Here is a 16,790-nt window from a genome sequence, read left to right on the forward strand (position 1 = left end):
CAATGTCTAATTACAAGCGTGCAGTGCGACGACGATTTCATTACGAATGTATGAAGGTAAGACGTGGTTTGCAAGCACACAATCCATAGGTACAATGCTCCTTCCTCACCAGCGTTCGGCCAGAATATCTAGACACTTGATAACCCCTATTGTATTCCACCCCTATTACCATTCCCTGTGCACCTCAAGGACGAGGTATTTCAACTTACACCGGCCGAAGATGGCCCTAGCACTTGCTTGGGCGAACGACAAAAAGTCGAAACGTGTGGGACTGCAGACGAACTTGTTTCACCATACATGGCTCTCCTCGACAACTGGCTTCCCAACGCACCAGCTCACATAATATTGTTAGCCGCCGATAGCTTTTTATGTCCGATGCATTATTCGATACTCATTTAAAATTCTAACATGAGCATATAAAGAAAGCTCGCCATTTCCATGCGGTCCCCTGCTGTCGCCGGTCGTCTTTACGGGGACGAGTAACCGTTCTATAGGTATTATCATCGAAGGTGTTTTATTATTCAAATTTATTACGCAAATTTACTTTGGGAGGCTGCGCCGGTAAGCGCCCACGCAGCAAAATCGCGGGGGCGATTCGAGGCTTCTGCGTTCAAACGTGCGCGCGCGGCGAACGTCATCGTGCGTTGATATAGATTATAAAATTAAAAAATTTAATTCGAAAATAGAATCGATAACAAACCGGCCTATTGGGTGAGCGTGACAGCTCAAATTTTGGTGTTGGATTTTGGATTTATAGTGCTGTCTATGAAGTTCAAAGTTTATGAATGGAGTGTAAGTGATGTCATGAATAGTGTTGTGGCTGGTGTCAGCGGTTCGGTGGGCGCCAATTTGTTGACAATGCGCGATCATTAGACTGGAAAGGTGAGTGTAATACTTTATTTGTTGGGCCAATAGTAAATGACGGTCATTTATTTGCAGCCTCTCTAGAACATAAGGTCTAGAGTCGCCCACATGCAACCTACGTCTGCATGAGAGGAAATGTTTAAACCTAATTTTATTACGGTACTAAAATATCTCGTATGGGATAAAATAATAAACGGCATTAGTTTTATAGCACTTTGAATACATGTATTGAAAATAAGATTTGATTATATGCATCACGAAAATCAATATTTTATAGTTTTGTCTAAGCTATTTACTCAAATAATGGTAAGTATTTAATTAGCGCATATCTGTAATTTATACAAATTTTATTCAAATCATAAATCGATGTACTTTTCTTGAAAAGAATATAGAGGTTTTTGAACTTTGTTTTAAAAACTTAACATTTATTTGACACTTAGTTATGGTAAAAGAATTTTATTTTTCTGCCATATATAAAATATGTTTAATCAAATTAATATTTCTCTCAAACTATACATTTTGTAGTTACAAAGTGACGTGGGTAGTTTATTAAAGAGAATAAAGGTCAATAAAGTTACGATTACGTAATTTAAGATTTATTTCGTCGTGTTACTGGTAGATAATGAAAAAAAATATCATATGAATATATTAAAACAACAGAATACATGCCGTTCATAGTAATCATTCTAGTTTATTGCACACAAGCACAAAATATTTGAATGGACGCGTGGGTGAGCGTAGACATAATGTCGCGACATTTCGAAATAATGCAGTCACTTTTAACAATATTAAAAATCTTATGCTAATACGAATAAGGCTCAAAATACACTAGCAATATTACGTTGCTAATTTTCATATTACTCCCTTTACAGAAGAGTCGGTTGACAAAAAGCTTTGAGTCACATAATTTAACAGAGTAAATGAAAGGTTGGCTTGGGGAATCGGAAACGACACATTTTGCTGACTGTACTTAAGTAATTATTAGCGATGTTCTAGGAAATTATTAAAATAATATTGAGTGTTGAAATATTGTAGAAACATTATGGTGTATTTTTGTGTCAAATTAATAGAAATGCTTGCCTTTGTGTAGTAATAAGAAGATACTTTATTAACGAAGAGTCTTCTTCGTTAATAGTGATATTTTACTTACAGTGTTTTTAACCATTTTAACTCTCGTCACTTTCTTGCCTTTTTCTTTATACTGTGGCGTTAATTTAGATTGGGAACAAGTGATATACTTACACTACTACTACTATATTATCTTTGCTTCCACGTTTGTTTCACAGCGTTTCGATAGAATTTTACAATTACATGCCTGGTTTTTGCTTGGAAAATTTATACAACTTTCATGTTGTAGATGTTCTGTTGTAACTGATCTGTTATAAGAATTGCTGAGTCAGCTTTTTTATGTTATCGTTGGCAATGGAGCTGGTGGGTCGCCTGATGGTAAGCGCTACCACCGCCTATGAACATTTGGAGAGGCGTAAGGATTCGATCGATTGCAGACCATAAGCCTTTATAAATGGATTGCCATTAAGAAACGATTGACGAGAGGAATAAAGGAAAGGTCTGGGAAGGGTAAGGATAAGGATACGAGTCTTCCGAATATTGCGTTACAGCTAGTAACGCATATAATGTTTGCTCCACTAATTACAAGGTGATACATATAAGGCGTATACAATAAATGTATTCAGGTATACGTTTTGACATGCGTGGCTGAAGCCTGTCATATAAATTGAGACGTATGTACCTAGGTACTTGCTGATTGTGAGAAATCTGACGTATATTATGTAAATGATAGTGCAATTAATCTATCCTTTTCTCATTTCTTTATCACTTCTTGATGGATCTGCATTTAGTAAAAGGAACGCTCTCGTTTTTTTCTGGGATATATCCCATGTCCGTTCTCCCTGAGAAACTATCTTTGTACCAAATATAGTCTAAATCGGTCCAGCAGTTCCCGAGATTAGCGCGCTTAAACAACAAACAAACTCTTCAGCTTTACATCATTGGCTTAGGTTATTATTGTAGTAGTTGTATAAAATATACTATGTAACTAAGTAACCCTTTTTATAATTGAGGTTTCTTATACATTTTCTCCGAAATAATCGAAATGTATGCCAATAAGATAAATCTAATTGTAGATTACTTAATTAATAATTTACTTTTCTAAAATTTCACAGATGGCTGTGATAAATAACACGTCGAGTTTAAAAAATAAACGGTATTGCATATATTTGTTTCTATAAATGTACACATGAACTCAGAGGTTCTCAACCTAATTTATAAGCCCATAGAATATTTTTAAATCAGTTAAAATAATCAAGAATATTTTAATGAAAGCACGAATTAGAACTCTTTAGAATAAATTAGCCGATATAGTCCTTCACGCTTCAGGCTTCACCGCCGTTGACATAGGATAAAAACAATAATATTTGATATAGATGTGTATTGCTTTAGCGTAAAATGATTTTCACGATTGGTTAAGTAGCTTTTGATTTAAATTATCAATCAAACTCTCACTTCGTAATATTTGTTGGTAGTTGTCGTTCTTTGTCGTGGGATAAATAATGATAATGACTACATTGCCTAAATTTTTTTAGCTTGCCTTATTTTTCTTTGATGAATGCTGAATGCTTAGAAAATATGAAAGTAATTAAATAGTTCAAATAGTAAATGATGACTAATTAATTTATATGTTACTTATGGTTTACTAGTCTTCCGACCGCGGGTTTGCTTGTGTAGTCAAAGCAAAAGGTAGATACTTAGAAATCCTTATTATATTTCAATATATGATCATAATGTATTACATCGAGTTTTATGCAAACTTTAAATAATTAATTCGTTTAAATGAAAAACTATCAAGACATGGCTGAGTGGCTACCTCATTTGGCTCCACTTTATGTCTCCTTTTTAGTTTTTCTTTATTTCCTTGTGTTCTGTGTTTTATTTGTATTGTTTTTTTTTTCATTGTTGTATTGTGTTGTTATAATTGTATTGTTTTGTTGTTTGTGGAGCCGAATAAATGTTTCTTTCTTTACATAATATGGGCTAAATTATCTTAGTTGGATTGCATAAAACAAGCCAAAGATTTACAACAGCCGATGGCCATATAGGTCAGTTGCAGTGTTGTGTTCCCCATTGTCCCAAGAATAGGGCCAGCGGTCAAAAGGCAAACTGCACTTATTGTTCGGTAACTGTTTTTTTTTCTATGAGTGCTTTAACAGGAAATAGCAGTATTTTTCACGATTTTTCTATGTTTTGATTACTTATTGCTATTTTTGTTTTAGCATGCTTCGTATATAACAATATACCTATACTTAAATAATAATTTAGAACAATTGAACTGCAAATAAAAAAAGTTTAAAAAATAGTTTCGTTTTGTTTCAAAATATTACAACTACCGCTCCATTACATTTAAATGTGTTACGACATTTGTTATTTTAAATAGTCTAAATTTTCGAAATCAATAGCACGAACATGTACCATAAGAAACACATACTTTTCCTTCATTATATATGCTTCATTAAAATATTTGGCAAAGAAGCCACGCGAAGCGAAGAACCAGTCGCTAATTCGATAAAGTTTTGAACAATTTAACAAGCAAAACATAGTAAAATTAGAAAGTTTAAACTTTCGACGGCCAAAGGGCCACATAACAGTCTTATAATTATAAGCAAGGTCGATATTATGCTGTTATTCGTAAAGTAATAAATAAGTTATGGGAATGTATGGTGAGAGAATTCCACGTGAAACGAGACTGGTTGGCACCTGCCGATGTTAAATTATCAGTGGTTTATGGAAATCACGGGTATATGGCCAATATCCATCGATGAGATGAGATCTGTGAATGCAATTCTATATGTCTATGCTAATCTTACCTACTTTTATAGCAGCGTTGTAATGAATGAGCTTGGTTTGTGAGTTGGGCAGATAATATAAAATGTTTGGTTGATAGTATGGATTGCGTGAGTTTTATATATTAAAATAATTTGAAATAACAACGATCTTATAAAAAAAATCAAGACATCGTGATCGGGAGAATTGATGAAATGTGGATTGCCGTTTATTATTTAATATTATATACCGTTATATTATACATAAAAAGTGAAGTTCCGTTTCCCCTAGTACGGTATCAGGCAGATGATATACATCTGTTTCACTGATCGGTTTTCTTTATGGACAAGTAGGTGATCAGCCTTCTGTGTTCTGTCAGACCGAAACATTTTTTTTGTGCGTTCCCAACCAGGAATTGAAACCAGGACACCTCGGTTATACGCTCACGCGTTAACTACGGTACCAAGGAGGCGGATATTATACATGGTAGAAGATAATTATATTGTATTTGTGGGTTTATATTTATTTCTGTTTCCGAAATCCAAAAGACGAATGGCCCGAAAACTTTCAATTCTTTTACTAGCTGTGTTTACTAGTTTAACTTACTTCTCTCTATGTTACTTTCATCAATTTTACTTATACATTTAATTTTGATGGTTTTAGTTCATGTTACACTAATGATAATAAAAACTGCCATTCATATGTCCAAGAATAAAAAAGTGTACATATAACAAGATCAGTTATCTCTAGTTATTTTTAAATTAACATCTCAATATAAACGCCGTATACTGAATTTGTACGCTTGGAGACATTATTTATCAAACCATGCGTTAATTATATGCCTTGTTAATAAAAAACGGTAATCGAGATCTATTACCGATTTAACTTTAACAAAACTTGTTTTTAATTAGCCTTTTTTTCTTCGTAGTGTTGTAGCTTATCACTTTCATCGATTGCTGATGAGTAAACGTGCATTTATTTAAAATGAATTTTTTGTTTCTGGAAAATTCTGTCCAACCTTCCTTTGTTTAAATAATGCTTTGATTTGATAATGCGTTTAAAACACGCCAATCTTTTTATAACGCTTTTATTAGCTTCACCACAACCCACTTTCAATATACATATTTATTCTAACTTTGTATGCTTATAAAAGATTGTTATACTATAATTTAATGAGTTTACCATATTCTGATAGGATTGTTGATATTAAATAATTTCCTTACATATACTCTGTATAAGAGCAAGTCAGAGAATTTCAGTTGATTCTATTAATAAAGTGTGTTATTTAGTTTATTTCACTACATTTTTATTGAACTACTAGCTGCGCTCCGCGGTTTCACCCGTGTAAGCCGTAACCCGTAGGGAATATCGGGATAAAAAGTTGCCTATATGTTATTCCAGTTGTCCAGCTGTCTACGTACCAAATACCATTGCAATCGGTTCAGTAGATTTTGCATGAAAGAGCAAAAAAAACACACACATTCATACAAACTTTCGCATTTATAATATTAGTAGGATTTCATGAAATTAATAGACGTAATTACTTACTACCACCTTGTCAATTGTCATATATAATTTTGATAGTTACTTAGTCATATCACAGGTCATATTAAACAGAATACTTAACTTCGCATATACTTGCCAATGAAAAGAGTATTAAAATATTTTTTTTTATAATATGTAAGTAGTGTGCTTATAATAATTACTTGCCAATTAAGACAGTCAATTATAGAAATAAATTTTAAATTTATCTGCCGGTATCAAACAACCCATGTATCAAACAAAGGGACAAGGGACTGAACTATCATTCTAATTGCCTGTTAATAAGGTTGATATAAAGTAGGCTTATTACAAGAAATACACCCACAGCGTTTGCTTCATAATATGATCGATGGTGCTGGGTGCTGGGTGCTTGTAACCCACGCTCCCAATGATATATTGTGAGACTGAATTTCTTTTAGTATTTGCGTTGATTGGAATTTGATTTTATCTCATTGCGATTAATAATCTAAATCAGTTTAAGTTGTAATCATAATGGTTCTTAGAAGTATGTGAAATTATGAACAAATGATGTTGAAATTTTCATATATTTTTTAAGTTTTGGTAAAATGAGGTTATGGTCATGAGGGGACTGGGTAAAAAGTTGTCCCATAAAATTTATTTAATATTTCTAGCTGTTTTGTTTAGGAAATAAACATATAATAATAGGTATTCCGTTATTATACTAGCTGAATGAGACAGACGATAAAATTCTCATCAAAGGTTTATTTTCTACGAAACCCTAAAAATACCGACTCGTGCTTAACCAGCCTCTTAAATTACATTAACTGGTTAACTAGTATTAATGAGTTGACACAATTTAAATTTGAAAAACTAACGGAGTGTGGAAGATTAAATCGAGAATCTCTCAATACCATAAATGCCATTTCTTAGGAATTCTTGAATCAGTACTGTTGTTTTAAAGGTTAAAGAATAAAAATACCGTGTGATTTGTCAACGATTGAAATAAAAGATTCTTTTGTAGATAAAGCATTAATTCAATGTCAATGTTACGTTCTTTGAGTGAAAGTTAAACAATTTTATGGCAAGTGAAATGTAACAGAGAGATTTATTTATTTTGTGTGACGCCAAAAGAAATATTGATTTTTTTTCTTTAATCTTTAAGATATTTTTGAATAGCATTTAATGAACATAATAGAAAAAAAAATTATATTTATTTGATGTTATGTGAGCATGAGGTCGTATGATTGAGATCTATAACTTTATAGATATATAACCTTAAACATTTTATGTACATAATCGCAAATGTATATACAATGAATCAAGTATAGTTTTAGTAAGAAATTAACAAGTGAGGGAAAATGTAAGCCATAGATAAATGTATTAAAAACAATCGGTATATCGATCAAACAACCTATGGCTATCAAGTAAAACAAGTAATTCAGTAAAGCAAGTAATGTAAACAACAAATGGTATACCTAACAGATATTAACGACTCCGAATGAATATATTAATACGTCTATTAGTAAATACGTTCCGAAACACCGAAGGGTAGTGTGGGCGGCGCTGTTGAAATATCAAAAGTTAAGTGTTGGTTCACATCTGTTGTACGCTGATTAATTTATAATTATGACACTTTGACAGATATGTATTTAGCCGGGCATTAAGGGCGTAAACGCGAAAGAAGACAGTCACCTTACAATCCGTCCTATCCTTTCTGATTATGGTAATAATCAGAAAGCTGGTATTGACGAGTCGGTGAATGCGTACGGAGCATTTGATTTGTAGACATCGTTGTTGAACGCATTCAGTTCAAGAGTAAAGCATTAGAATTAAGATACCTAATATATATTATAGAGTCTGTTTGTTTAAGATTCTTTAAGAATATCATCCAGAAAATTTTAATTACATTTGATGAATTGCAATCAATCTTGTCGAACACGACAGTTGCAATCCTTTAAACTGTCTAATTTGATGTTTATAATATTATATCTCGTAATTTTGTAATATCAGCTTCCTTATTTGGTTATAACCTTTTTTCTTTTTTTCTATCTCCATATTATAGATAGTCATACACTTCGAATACGGTTTTGGTGGAGACATCTGAAGGGGCTGAAAAACAACAGGCGAAGGAGGAGGAAGAGAAACAGAGTAGGGTATTTTAAATTTATATATAAAATACATGTTATATACATGATCTAAAGGCTGGACCACACGGAATATTAGCGAGTGTGTGTGTTAAATCTATTATAATAATGATTATCCAAAAGCCAGCACTTTTGGCGCTATACACGTACTGTTGGCTATAAAACCGCCCACTCACGGCACAACAATACTCGGGCGTGTGCCTACGCCGCGTGAATGGACGTCTATCAATGGGACCCATATTTCGTTCCGCATTTTTGACTATGAGAGAATGGGTGGTGGTATTGTACTGAACTTGCATCATGAGGTCACACTTTCATTGTTTTCCTATATAGAAAAAGATTCTTACGGAAGTTTATAAACTTATAATTATGGTCATCAACAAACAGACAATTTTTATTTGGCTTTCTCGATAAGAATTTTCTATGAAAATGTTTAATGTAAATAATTTATACAATTTTTACAATATGTTGTAAAAGTTATCTTGTATTTGAATCCGAAAAGATAACTCCACAGTAACACAATACATACATATTATTATGTTTAAAAATATAAAATATCCAAACCAGATTGCAAGCATTGTTAGAATACGAAGTGAAACATTAAGTTCATCCTCAATTCAAACGTTTACTAAAAACCTGTTTCTTAATGTCTGTTATTATACAAGAGCGGCCATTAAAATTTAACTTTACAATAGATTCTGAATGAATTTAGAATTTTATCACCATTTTCATATAAAACTTGTCATACGTCTAATAATATGCGATAAATTAATATCCGATAAGGCTACACGCATATACAAGCATTGGCGGTAGCGGATGTAAAACGCTTAATCAAATTAAAATAAATATAAGATATATTATAAGTGAGGACATTTAAAGTTGCATTATCAGCCCTGCATAGTTGCCTGCGATATTTTGACAGAATCTCCTTAATATGTATATCAAATTTTGTTGATGAACTCATGTTTACTGTAAAGGCCCTAGCATTAATTTAATGTCGTTATGCTTTAAATTTATAGTATACAGAATTGTTTACATTAAAAATCACCCTTTATATAAATAATTTCAATGCATAATGTATTATAATGAATAATTTATAGCTTTAATACATTTTAAAAGTAAATATTTAATTGAAGCGCAATTGATTACAGCTACTTATCTCTATTTTAAAAAGACTAACAAAAATATTAAACGGCTCGTTGCTTTCGTTGTAAGTCCCGTAAATATCCAAGATACCATATTTGCTGTTAATACAATCGAAGAGATAATATTTTTTTACTATGTTGTTATTCTTAAATCACGCAATCCGCTTAACCTATCACCAAAACATCAACACCAGCAATGCCTTGCGGTTTCCTCGGCGCCCACGCATATGTAGGCGGTACACCACTTGACAACTAGTGTACCATAAATACCACACGCTAAAATCGGCTTTAACAAAAACCTGTTAAGGCATCTAATGGATTATCACATTATTGCTTAACACTGGTTTTACTTTCCAATTTCGTTTGTAGATGTTTATTTAACGGCTTATATTTGGAGCATCTGGGGAGTTATGTGTGGGTGCTATGTCATACTAATTATATTAGTTAGAGATTAGTTTTATAGACTACTAGCCGTTACTCGTGGCTTCGCCTGGTCAAGGGAATCACACTAATATTATTAATGTGAAAGTTTGTTTGGATGTTTACGCTGAAACTACAGGACGGATTCTGATGAAAATTGGTATACAGACAGGGTGTGAGCTGACTTGGGTGATAGGATGCTTTTATCCCGATTAAATGCTCCCTTCTGATAAAACAGGAATCATGATATCCGGGCGAAGCCGGGACGAGTGTTTAGTATACAATAAAGTAGCCTGTATTATTCTCTAGCTTCCTAATCATTTGCGGATAACAACATCAAACCATAGAATCCCTCCATTTTGTACGTAAGATGAAGATTAACACTCGAACATTTTATTTTTTTTTGCATTTATTATATTCAGTAAGATATAGTTGGAGCTTGTGGACTCCTTCGCCTGTGATAGCCACAGCCAAGCAGTCGTTGGCCCAGTATGTAGGTTCTAATATCTTATTTATAAATATAATGTTATTTGAGGAATTATTAAGTATTAGTAAGATGGATCCAAGTAAAGAATTATATTTATTTATATGTTTATGTATTAGTTTTAATATTCCGTCTCTTTGTAGCTTTTCTGTTATGCCCTTTCATGAGATTTCTGAGAACGTTAATATTTTTATGTAAATAGGGACACCCACGGAATTACGTGGAATAATTGATATAGTACCAATATAATAATACAGTCAATATTTCATGGAAGTAAAATGTGTGTTTTTAAATTATTATTATTACCTATTTGGGTTCATAATTTAAGATCATAAAATATATAACTGAAAATTGTGAAAAATAACGCATTTCCAGGTAACAAGGAAAACTTTGTCCATGCGTGCGAAGTCACGGTAGTCGGAAACAGCTTACAGTTTGAAGCGTTTATCAAATGATCCACTATAGAGATGAACAGGGAACGCTAAGAACCACAAAGCGACAGCTAGGAGTTTACAACTACTATTTTATATACTAGTCTACGTCAAAGGTATTGCGTAGAGTGTACCGTGATGTACCGTAAATCGGTAAATGTGGGCCATGCTTTATACGATACGAGTTAGTCGTTATTTTGAACGTTCAGAGTACGTCTTTGTAACGGTTCTGATTAAACTATTGACGCGCTTTTATGTATCTTATCTCATTTTATTAAAGTTTGTTTTACATTGAATTTATGTCTTTGTTCACAGTTTTTCTTTTATTGGTTTATTTGTAAAATAATGAAGAAACAACTTATTTTAATTCTCAATCTCGGAAATAAGCGAACAATAAAAAGTAGGAGCTTGAAAAATATTTTCCTATTCAAAACACGAGTATCAGTTGAGAGCAAGTTTATTATTATGAAACAAAGTTGTCGTTTGTACCAGATTTTATTTAAGGAGATAAAACCTTACTTCGTCTAGCGCTGGTCATAATAATGCCCACTTAGTGAGCAAAACAAAGTATTCAAGCCATTACCTAATTCGAATTCCAGATTCTACTTACGGCCAATGGTAAAAACGTATCACCATATATGAAAGCAGTCGATGGTACACAGGACAATGCCAAAATATCCTAATATATTCGCGGCAGCCGACATATGCATTCGATCGAGTGTCATTGTTTTGTATAAACAGAATAAAAAACGTGGAATAATAAGGCTATTTCTTAAGATTTAATGAAGGAAATTTAAAATGAGATTTATTTTTGGTTTACTCTGTTAAGGAATATAGCTATCACCTTCAGTGCTTCTGCATTGTAGACTATTTCTAGTACTTTTTATGTACGTCTAGCGTACATAGGTATAAGAAAAATAAAACGAGGGAAAAAACAAAATACAAATGAAGAAAAAATACAAATAGTCATAATAATCCTTGCTAGATGTAGACATAATGATCCTCACTAAATTCTATCACATATTTGTCCTCAATAAACTAAATATTATTTATTTATGTCTAATCCAGGAGCGAGTAAATTTAGGTTATTAATTATTAAATATGAATAGGCTATCTTACTGTTTGATAATAATTGGTACTAGATACAAAAGGGGATAAATAATTGTATTGAAGAATGAGAATGTTTGAAAAAATGTTTCTGTCCTTATTAAAGAAACATAAATTCACCAAAAAACAGTAACAGCCTTATACAATTTTATAGAAACAAAGCAACGCGCAAAACCTAGTGACCATACAGATGACACAGCAGGCGATATGACGTGTGTGGTGTGCATACCGAATTAGCTGACTTCCGAGAAGAATGTATCTTCTGTCCTTTGGGATCACAAGGACGCTATTTCTTATATCTATGGTAATGCCTCGTCTACACGATCAAGCTTATGGCTAGTATGCATGACGGCTTGTTGAGATTGTGTGAGGAAGCTAACGGACTGAAAGATCTTAGCGAGTTAAATAATATGCAATGTTCTTAAATCATCTTGTAATTGAACATAAATTCAACAAGACTTCTTCTATGCACCTATGATATTTTAAAATGTCAATACATATATAAAACATTTTATAGATCTTTTCAGAACTCATATCCTATTAAGGAGATCACAATTTTTTTATAAATAGCTTTACACTCCTAATTGATTTACTCTAAAATACAGAGCAAAAACGACATTTCAGTATTCATAACTCCATTTTTATTTATAACTAGCTGCGCCCTGCGGTTTCACCCGCGTAAGTCCGTATCCCGTAGGAATATCGGGATAAAAAGTTGCCTATATGTAATTCCAGTTGTCCAGCTATCTACGTACCAAATTTCAATGCAATCGGTTCAGTAATTTTTGCGCGAAAGAACAACAAACACACACACATCCTTACAAACTTTCGCATTTATAATATTAGTAGGATTATAGCCTTAATAAAGCTCAAACTAAAACCTTCATGCTTTGTGAAGCGCGCTCTTGTATGCCCACCATTATGGTTTAATGAAATCAGTAGTCATGATAATTTATTGTTCTTTCAAATGCCTACGCTGTTTTTATCAGCCTCGATACATAAATATCTCAGTTATTGAAGTGTATATACAGTTAGAGGCTTTGTATGGAGGTGTATCGCTTAGTAACATGTTGTAACAAACAATAGACATGAAGTACAAGTTATTTTATCAGAATTTATAAATGAGCATGAAATTCCTATGCACCTTTAGAAAAGTTTAGTTATATTGTAAAATTTAAATCATTTTGTGTCGTACGAACTTTAGATGTACGAACCTCTATTTATGTCTCATGTTCTCGCTTAAATTATTGATTCTGTATGCAAGGTACGAGATATAGTATTTTCTTGTGTTTGATTTTACGCGAGTATTATACATTTAGAAATTAAAAACTTTTTTACGGATTTTAAACGCGATTTATTCATGATATAATTAACCCGACGTTTCGAACACTTTACAGCGAGCGTGGGACGACTACGGGGAGACTAGTAGTACGAGATAGTTTGAGATTCGATAAAGGACAATATTTATTCGGGAATAATGCGGGGAAAACTCCAAACATTGTACTTATGGAATGAATATAATCAATCATTTTCAAACGCTGTTATTTTAAGCCGTTGTCATCAAATGAAAACTGAAGACATAATAATAATGCTTTTGAGTGTAAAAACCATCGTATAATAATAACATTTTTATTGCTTAAGTGTAGTAGTAAGTGTACTAAATTACATCAACCACAAGTCTTAAAAGATCGAATAACGAAGTTGTCTTACTACGAATTGAGCATACTTGAAAACTGTTCAAAAACGAAATATTTGCTGTTTTAGGGCCTTTCCTGCGCCCCTGCGCTGCATTCCGATATTTAACAAAACAAATGACATTGGCGGGTCCAAAGCTCGACTTTTTCCACATCCGACCTTCAAGGCATTCGATACTCGTTAGTGCTGGAATCCAACCAGTTGGAATCTGCAAAAACCAAAGACCAATCGATATCGAGTCAATGACCTATCTTACGTGGGAATCCGGCCCACGATGACAAGACTACGAGGCATTCACTTTTTATTGTACAATACCTTTGACGATTTGATGGCCCTGTTATTGTCGTATATATTATAATAATATTATATCTATTTTGAAAACGTTGTCAGCTCACTAGCGCCATATTAGAAGGCTGTGTTACCCTTGCTAGTAGTATAAATGTGACTGTAACTGTGTCTTTTTGTCTGTCGCTCTTTCACGCCTGAACCACCGAACCCATGGCAATGAAATTTAGTAACAATGTACAGTGAAACCTGGTTAAGTGAGACATCAAGGGACCTGCAATGTCGTTTCACTAATAGAGGTATTCCACTTACCCAGTGTCTCAGATATACAGGTATAAATAAATATCTGTCTCATTTACAGAGGGTTCCATTAATAGAGGTGAGGTACAGGTACAATTGTCCACCAACATTAAAATTTTTCGAAAGCGAAACTAAAACTGAAGGTAATTGAAGCTCAAAATTTGTACTTACGTACTTGGAATTGCGTGTGGAATTTGTGGGTAGAATAAGAATGAGTAAAGAAACCATGCTATCTCAGTTACAGAGGTTTATGCATATAAAATTTACTTGCTGTCTCAGTTATAGAGGTAACTATGATGATAAATCGAAAGAACAAATCCCAGATATTGAGGTTTACCTCGTCCCAATAACAGAGGTAATTCAGTGCCAAAGTGTTGGGACCTCAGCATGAGTTCCAGTTATGGAGGTTTCTCACTTATCCAGGTCCCACTTAACCAAGTTTCACTGTAGTTTATGACCTAAGAAATATATATGGAAATTAAGTCACAATTATTCATTTGTATAAAATAATGTACAAACAACGGTTCAATAGAAAATCGAGTGTTAATTATGTTATAAGAGGGAAAAGGTTTATCTCATAACCGACACTTTACAATTCAAATGAACTCAATGCTTAACCTCGATGGTGATAATTATGTTAAATCAACCTGTGCTACCGGAATTCCAGCATTTCTTTCACTTTAGTGTTACTTAATGATATTTTGATAGTAACGAATTGTATTCCAAATCACTAAATGCACTTGGATTTCAAAATAATACATTTTGCAACATTTTTATGTTTAGACATGAAGATTTCGAGTGAAATGGTAATTATACTGTATACTTATAATAATCTTCACCTATAATATGATTATATTATAGATGAGCATTATTTTAATAGCGCGTTTTGGCACGAATTGGGCAAGCTCGTACTGGGGAAGGTATCACACCCCTCCACAGAAGATTGGAGAGAAACAGTCGTATGCGAATGCTGTGATTCGTACGGTGACTTGGAAAGGCAGAGGCCCGTATCCTATTCCTCATCTTTCGCAGTCCATTCCTTTATTCGTCGTCATTTCTTTATCCCTTATCCCTTAAACGAGCCCATACTAAAAACATCAGTAAAAGCTCTGAGTTGGTGATGGTGATCGCTTGCTATCTGGCGAACCTATCATAAAAAAATTGAACAATCGGAGCTATACCCTATATAACTGCAACTACTCTTGGCCGAGCCGTGGATTACAGGTGAGTCTTTAGAATAAGGGTTGAACTGTGAAGTTACCTAGTGGTCCTCATGTTCTATATGTTCAGCTCTTCTAAATGTATAACGTTCTCGTTACAAGTATATTATCGCCTGAAATACACACATAGTTGTGAATGCCAGGCGTGGGATTTTTCTCACGTTAAAAAACTCGAAATCCCACAATCATGGTAATATTAAATATCTTTTCTAGAAGATATCACTCCATAGCATTCTATCTTCTGTATAGTAAGTGTAGGCCTCTGTCATACTTCATTCGTAATAAATTATTTCATAATAGATTTCGACTTTAATTCACCGGTGAATGAATATGCGTAGGTTTCAATCGGTTGTTTAGATATGTTGATTAATAAATTAATTTGTAGGTTGGGTTACGTTGATTCTATGTTTTTATGGGTTTTAGAGGCAGTTTATTTTTTTTACATGGGTCACATTGTGTATGATTCAGGTTCAACAATTCTTTGAATTTATATTTTTCTACAAGTATCTTTGTTGATCTTTATATATTTTGGTCCATATCTGAATAATTCATGGAGATTTTTAGATTATGCTTGTCACAAAAATAAAATGTAATATCACTTTGAATGCACCACGTATTTGTTAATATTTAGAATACTCGTAATTATAAATACAAACATATTTAGAAGTCAAATAATATATTTTTAGGAAAACCAGAAGTGGAAATAAACAAAAAAAACTCACAAAAATACACCTAGCTTATTTACTTATTATTACAAAAAGGAAATCAAACTAAACTAAAATTCTAACGAAATTTCTTATAACTAAACGATCACAAATATAATTTAAGAATACGCGAAATTCACAAGAAAGACAGGTTGACTATATCAACGACCAGAGGTTCCTCTTGCCAAGTGGCTTCAACGCGAAGTGTGTCCAAACTGAGCTCGCAAGCGCTTATATTGAAAATAGACTCCTCCCACTCGACTCCCCGCTACTGCCACAAGAAACGTCGCTCTTCTCCCAACACGGCCTCTCCTGACTGGAGGTCGTCCTCGTCCTCCTCTTCCCAGACTTGCGTCTCAGCCGCTCCCGAAGTGCTCGGTATGGGCTCGGTCGTCCCCTCGCCTCTAGGCTGCACATCGTGCGTGGCAGCTCGCTCAAACGTGGACTCTAATCTCATCATTGCTATCTGCGTCTGAAAACATAAATTACATTCCAGTTGCAAAACAATGAAAATAAGTCTTTACCGTTTTCACGCTATTAAATCATTTAGAATGAACCATAGGCACTACGTTGGCATAGTTCAAGCAAACACCAGAGAGGAAGCACTACGTTAGCTATCTCTGTTATCACGAAACATAGGCACTACGTTAG

The 16,790-nt window shown here is 33.5% G+C and overlaps 1 protein-coding gene across 1 annotated transcript in view; it reads left to right on the forward strand.

The window, feature by feature from the left end:
* The first annotated feature begins 423 nt into the window (after window positions 1–423).
* Window positions 424–16,790, forward strand: part of LOC119836834 — a 77,153-nt gene continuing 60,786 nt past the window's right edge. Inside the window, exon 1 of the mRNA XM_038362311.1 lies at window positions 424–882. The gene's annotated coding sequence lies outside the window, so the exon portion shown is untranslated. The remainder of the gene's footprint in view (window positions 883–16,790) is intronic.

Source organism: Zerene cesonia, chromosome 25 (genome assembly GCF_012273895.1).
Source record: "Zerene cesonia ecotype Mississippi chromosome 25, Zerene_cesonia_1.1, whole genome shotgun sequence".
In the NCBI taxonomy this organism is placed as follows: domain Eukaryota; kingdom Metazoa; phylum Arthropoda; class Insecta; order Lepidoptera; family Pieridae; genus Zerene; species Zerene cesonia.